Raw genomic sequence first — 7,386 nt, forward strand, 5'->3', positions numbered from 1 at the left:
GCATGTGTGGGAGGAGCAGGAGTACGCTTGAGACTAGAATCCGAGGATGTTGATAATAGGGGTCAAAACAAAATTAGGGGAAAGTTGGATAGCACCACATTGGGTTCTTCGGTTACAGGACTTAACTAAACAGGACTTAACACCCTGGCTCCTGGGAGATGGTGAATAACTTCTAGAAAAAGCTATGGCCAATTCTGAGCAAAGCTGAAATGCCTGCATTACTGTGGCAGATGGTGGAGAGAAGAATTAAAAGGGTGAGGAAAATGGGCTTGCTGGAATGGATAGATTATCTTTGGCTGGAAGATCATCAGATGAATACGTAAAAACTGGAAGGCCCAGGGACAAACCATTTAATAAGGCCGTAAAGACAAGAATTGATGGGGGTGGGAAGGGGACAAGGGTCACTAAAACTTTAGCGGTGACTCTAGGCTACTGCTCACAATAGAAACCAACTATTACAAAGTTTAGTTCGCTGATAGTAATGGGTGATTAGACCCTAAAAAAATAGTGGCCAAGTGGCAATGCCTAATTGCCAAAGTCAGATGGGGTCACAAGTATCAAAATGACTCTCAAACTGAGAGTGATTATCCAAGGGGGCCTGGCCTGCAGAGAGTTATGAAGAAGGCTAATGGGATATATACAACCCCCTTAGGTGTAAAATAATTAACTGGGGGACATTTTTCTTTGCATCTCTGACACTGGGCTTTCCATAATTAGAAGTCTGTGTCCTCAAAGGGGGCATCTTTCTTCATGGTACCCAAAATGCACTCCACTGAATTATAAACTATGCCTATTGACTTGGCATTTTTAGCTTTTTATGTCCAGGGATCTGCATACAAGAGAAATCATTGTCTTGGCATATAAAGTGATTGCATCAAGAGGAGGTAGGACTGCCTTTATGTATTGGGCAGGGAGGAATATCAGTGGAGTTCAGGTGATTCACTTGAGTTTCTTTGCTCACTTGTCCATAAATGGACATGGCATTCTACCTCAGCCTGTGAAGGCTATGGTGACTAGATCCCCAGGGGATGAGGGTCTGGGTTATACCACCAGGTAATCCACTGAGACCAGCAGAGGTAGTGGCAGGCAGGAGGTGACAATAATTGGGAAATATTTTTCCTCCTCTTCATTCTGGTCATGGTTAGTAAACTGCTGGAATATTGTAATGATGTATGTGAGAGTGACTTTTACACGTCACCTACAAGCTTCTGCTCATGTAGAATGTATTAGTCCATTTCAGAGGTGTCCTTAGTGCTGCCGTGGAGTCAGAAGAGGCTCCTGCCACCGCTGCTGTGCTCGCCAGCCATGAGCCCGGCTTCTGGCTGAGAGGTGCTCCCCCTGTGGGAGCGCACTGACCACCAGGGGGCAGCTCCGGTGTTGAGTGTCTGCCCCCTGGTGGTCAGTGCGCATCATACCGACCGGTCATTCTGCCATTCAGTCGATTTGCATATTAGGGTTTTATTATATAGGATAGAAGATATTTCACGCTACCCCCTTTTTTCAAGTGGGAGAGTAGATTTGGTCCCTGCCACTTCATTCTGGTTGAAGTTCAGTCACAATCTTGACATATTTTACTGCAAAGAAACTAATCTTTTGAAGCTGACTCTGACATATTATTTTCCACCCACACTTATAAGGGTTTTATTAGTATGGATGACAAAAATCTACTTGTAATACTGTGTGTATCTATTTCTAACTGTTAACTTAGTTATACATACATCTTGCCTTAAAAAATCCTGTCAGTAGTTTTCCTTCAGTATAAGAAGAATTCTTACTACCAACTTTACATTTAGGCAATATAAGCTTTAAAAATTATATTTATGCAGGTTTAATGTAAGTACATGCTTTTACTTGTCAGGAGAAATCATGGCAACCAATGATCCTTGACTTAAATTTTTTAAAAAAATAGTTACATACTCATATTCAGAGAAGAAAAGTCCTAAGGTGAACTTGGTGAGAATCCTGAAGTTCTGATGGATCTCTTGGGGAGAAGTTGATTGTTGTTATTTCTTTTTAAAGTACATATTTTTTCATTGATTTCAGAGAGGAAGGGAGAGGGAGAGAGAAACATCAATGATGAGAGAGAATCACTGATCAGCTGCCTCCTGCATGCCCCCCTACTGGAGATCAAGCCTGCAACTCAGACATGTGCCCTGACTGAGAATCAAACAGGTGACCTCTTGGTTCCTGGGTAGAAGCTCAATTGCTGAGCCACACCAGCTGAGCATTATTAATTTCTATATCTTAAAAAATTAAGCATGGATTGCTCCTTGGTGACTGAGAGGAAGGCACAAATGGAAGAGCAGAACTCTGCAGATCCTCATCAGATTTACAAAGTTAGAAAGAACCCTGCATCATCTAGGTTAGTTCCCCACCCTACTCAGAAGTTGTCCCTAGATCACTAAGTTTATCTAAACTATTTAAATACTGTTCTTCTTTTTTTAGAACTACAACTAGTTGTGTCTATATCTTAATAGGAAATGAGTATTATGATACAGAATAAAGTTAGCCATATGCACCTGAGGCTTAAATAGATAGGCTCATGAGATCTTGACTCTTGGATAGATTTTTAGAGTTTTGGCAACATTAAAAATCTATTTTAGTGTGGTAGGCAGAATAATGGCTTTCCAAAGATATCCATGTCTTAATCCCAGGAAACGGTATGTTATGTTACATTGCAAAGAGGAATTAAAGTAGCAGATGGAATTAAGTTTGCTAACTAGATACTCTTAAAACAAGATTATTTGGGGTTATCTGGATGGACCTAATGTAATAAAAAAGGTGGAAGAGGGAGGCAGAAGAAAAAATCCAAAGTGATAATGATGTGAAAATGGCTCACGTCTCCCTTGCTGGTTTTGACTATGGGGGAAGGGGACTGTGGGCCAAGGAATAAGGGTTAACTTCGAGAAAAAAAAAGGCAAGGAATGAATTCTCCCCTGGAGCCTTCAGAAAGGAACACAGCCCGGCCAACACCTCGTTCATAGTGCAGTGAGACCTGTGTCAGACTTCTAACCTACAGAACTATATATATAAAAGGCTAATATGCTAAGTGTCTGACCATTTGACCGTTAGCTATGATGCGCACTAACCACCAGGGGGCAGATGTTCAACGCACAGGCATGGAAACATGGATCAGACTGATGAATCTTAGAGGGGAGGGGGGAGGGGGGAGAGTGGGAAGAGATTAACCAAAGATCTTATATGCATACTAGAGACCCCTCAGGGGATGTTGGACTGCTGGTTTCAGCCCGATCCCCGCAGGCCAGGCCGAGAGACCCCACCGGTGCACAAATCCGTGCACTGGCCCTCTAGTAAGATAATAAGTTTGCATTGTTTTAAACCACTAAATGTGTGGTAACTTGTTACAGCAGCAATAGGAAACTAACATACGTAGTTATCTCCTAAATCTTAAATACAAATATTACCTCTTTGGTCTGTGACTAGAAGATCAAATGTTTTCACAAAGCATAATTATTATTGCCAAACATAAATGCTCCCAGAGTTAATGGTGAAGTAATTATTAGTTAAACCATAACTTAGGTGCAGAAATTTATTGCAATAGAATTTCTCAAAAAGTGGAAATAGAAGATGAGAGAAACAAAGTCTTCCATAACATTAGCACATTGTCTGACAGTGTTTATGTTAATGAAGCAATTTAAAATGGACTCATGAAACCCTATACTCTTTGGGATACTGTCACCAGGCTGCAATGAAAATAAAAGATGCTAAATTATTATTGATACTGGCAGTCATTATGTTATATTTCTTTAGAGTTCTTTATTCAATACCACCCATGAGCCTTTTGTAGACCACTGAGATTTTAATGAAATCCCAAAGCAAACCCACACTAAACACTGGAGAAGAGTTCATTACACTATAACTTCCCTGGGCTAGATGTATGTTGAGAATTATAAACTTGAGTTAATATAAGAGAATGTGCAGAGAAGAAATGCTCTGTGACTGCTTTTCATATCTGAGAACTTGCACAGTCCTGAGAATGAAATTGTGGACCCCTCAAGTTAATGGGATATACCTGTTAAGAGGGCATAGCTCTTTTTGTGCAAAGCCTATAAGCTAAACACAGCTATAACAGGCAGAGTAAAAATAGTAAGAGACTTTCTAAATAGCTCATGCAACTGTAAAGCAGAAACTAATTTTCACATGGTTAATGCTAGGAAATGACTCCTATATCGTATAATCACAATTGTAATATGCAGGGTGCATGCGCGCGCACACACACACACACACATTGCTATCTTAAAGTTTGAGATTTACATATTACCTGTGTAATATAAGTTTATATATTCCTTATTATATAAAATAAACACAAAATCTCTTTATTTACTTGATTCTAATCTCAGATATCAAGTTTTTCTTGGTCTCCAAGAAGAAAAGGTTTAAAAAAAATAAAGAAAGCACGGTTGATATAGTCTATATAGTTTTGACCTTTAAGTACCTGGTGTCTAAGCCAATCTATAATAATATGCTAATTAGACAGGACAGCCGAACAATCTTCCAGATGTCATTCTGGATGTCCTTCCGGATAAAGCCGCCATGGCGGGGGCTGAGGCAGAGGCAGTTAGGGATGATCAGGCAGGCAGGCGAGCTGTTAGGAGCCAGCAGTCCCGGATTGTGAGAGGGATGTTCGACTGCTGGGATCGGGCCTAAACAGGCAGTTGGACATCACCCAAGGGGTCCCAGATTGTGAGAGGGTGCAGGCTGGGCTGAGGCCCCGCCCCCCCCCCCCCTCCTGTGCACAAATTTCACACACAGGGCCTCTAGTGGGTATACAATATACCTGATATGTTCATCAAATTATTTTACTTTGCTCATGGGATCTCTATTTTTTTTTTAAGAAATGTACTTAACACTACCAGACAATCATAAAAAAGGAGTAGTTATTGAACCTTTGTTTCTGTTGTATAAAAGAAAAGTTTAAAGAAAATGTTTCTGTATTATTATTTCAGTCTGAAATGCCACCCAGGCCTCTCAACCCAGCCTTAAACGTGAGTCTAAAGAAAACATTTGGTCTTTATCTTTCAACTTGACAAAATGTCCTCCTTCTTTGAAATCCATTTTGTTTTGTTTGTTTTACATGTGCTTGTCAGTGTGAGTTAGAAATGTAAAGCTCTTGGTGGTATGATAGGAACCTTCTTGTTTAATTTTTTAACACTCTAAGTATCCACTCTACCAAGTTGGCATTCCAAAAATATTGCTCATTAAAATCTTAATTTTCCTATAGTGGTTTAGAAGTGGTAGCAGGAGTTGTTGGATTTAGCTTCTTCACTTAGAGCAGTGGTTCGCAACCTTCTGGCCCTTTAAATACAGTTCCTCATGTGACCCAACCATAAAATTATTTTCGTTGCTACTTCATAACTATAATGTTGCTACTGTTATGAATCATAATGTAAATATCTGATATGCAGCATGCTCTTAGGCGACCCCTGTGAAAGGGTCGTTCGACTGCCAAAGGGGTCGCGGACCCACAGGTTGAGAACCGCTGACTTAGAGGCTTAAAAAAATAAAAACACTTAATGGGAACATTACATCCCATTCACCAAATATTCCTTGAGGCTCTTCTGCACAGCAGTAATGAATATTCACTGGAAGATTAGCTGACATAGCCACTATGATCAAGTTCTGCAGTTGATACATAAGAAATGTAATAGGGATTCATGGATTCAAAAAATGTATGCTCTTATTGAAATAAAATAGAAGTAAAATAGAAATTGATTTTAGATCAGACAAAACTTAGTCCATCAGTTTCTGCTTTGAGAGCCCATTTCAACCGAAAACTCACCATTAGGAAGAATGTATTAGCTACTAAAATAGCCACTGAATAGAATATAATCATGTATAATTAAAATAAATGTATTTGCATAAGACTACATCTCAAATAATAAAGCACTCATGATAAAATCAGATATATTTCCCCCCTGGCATTTGTCACTTTTCCTTTCAAAAGGCATTTATTTTGGCTGGCCTTCCGAGAATTCCTCATTTCTCATCATGTTGCTGTCCTCTGATACTAGTGTGTAAGACCACTGTGACCTTCATTTATATTTAAACCATGAGCTAACTCTAGAAATAGATGTCATATTGCCCACTGAGAAAACTGCTAGATTATCAATCTATATTACAGAAACACTATTTTTAAGAATAACTAAAAAGAGTATAGTTTTTTTAAACATGTATGACAAAATAAGAAAGACCAACATGAGTGTAGCAAAGAGTGAGAAGGGCCTGCCACCCACAGGAAAGTAACTGCGTCCCCAAAAGGCTCCATGGTCCAGCAGGAGGGCTGCTGGGTGAATGCTGAAACCCAGAGCAGGAATGGTTGGTGGGACCACAGCCACACATGCAGCTTTTGGTAGCAGGAGAAAATACAGTAGGCCCCCTCTTATCCATAGGGGAAATGTTTGAGGACAACCAGTGGTGGCCTGAAACCATGGATAGTAACAAACTATATATACACCATTTTTTTCCTACCTTTCACTTAAAGGAGGCATTTTATGGCCTGTCTTTGGCATATCCAAATTGCCAGCTTCACTATTCTTGCACTTTGGGGCTGTTATGAAGTAAAATAAGGGTGAGTGGAACACAAGCACTGCCATAGGGCGATGGTCAATCTGAGAACATGAGATGTCTACTCAGTGACCAATGGGGAGGGAGCGTCTACAGTGTGGAGACACTGGACAAAGATTCACATGCTGGATGGGACAGAGCGGGAAGGTGCGGGATTTCATCATGCTGCTCAGATGGTGCACAATTTAAAAGTTATGAATTGTTTATTTCTAGAATTCTCCATTTTATATTTTTAGATCTTGGTTGCCCGAGGGTAACTAAACCATGGAGAAACAAAATTATGGATAAGGGAGGGCTACTATACTTGAAAGAGGATTTTAGGGTCCATGATGTCACCCTTCATCCATTCTTAATGGCAATGTGGTTTCTACCTAGTCCACCTCCCACTTCTCAGAGACTTTCATTAAGTCTACCAGTGATCCCCATGCTCTACCACATCCAAAGATCAGCTCCCTATTCCCTTACCTAGCCTATCCTCAGTATTTTACATCAATGGCTACTATCTTCCCTCTCAAACATTTTTCCTTTGGTTTCCACTATATTACACTTGCCCATTTTTCCTCCTACCTTGCTGGCCGGTTCCTTGTTAGTCTCCTTTACTGGGCTTTGCCTCCTTTTCTCCACTTTAAAATACTATATCATATCTAACTGCCTGGAAACCCAACATGGTCACTTGTACATTATCCCAACCTAACATGATCTTAACTAGTGCCAAGGCTTTAATTCTATCTTTCAAAAGTAAAGGTACTGCCTACTAGAAGACATAACAATAACTGGGGGTGTGGGGAGGCATGGTAGCCA

This window comes from Myotis lucifugus, unplaced genomic scaffold (genome assembly GCF_000147115.1).
Source record: "Myotis lucifugus unplaced genomic scaffold, Myoluc2.0 scaffold_1, whole genome shotgun sequence".
NCBI lineage: Eukaryota > Metazoa > Chordata > Mammalia > Chiroptera > Vespertilionidae > Myotis > Myotis lucifugus.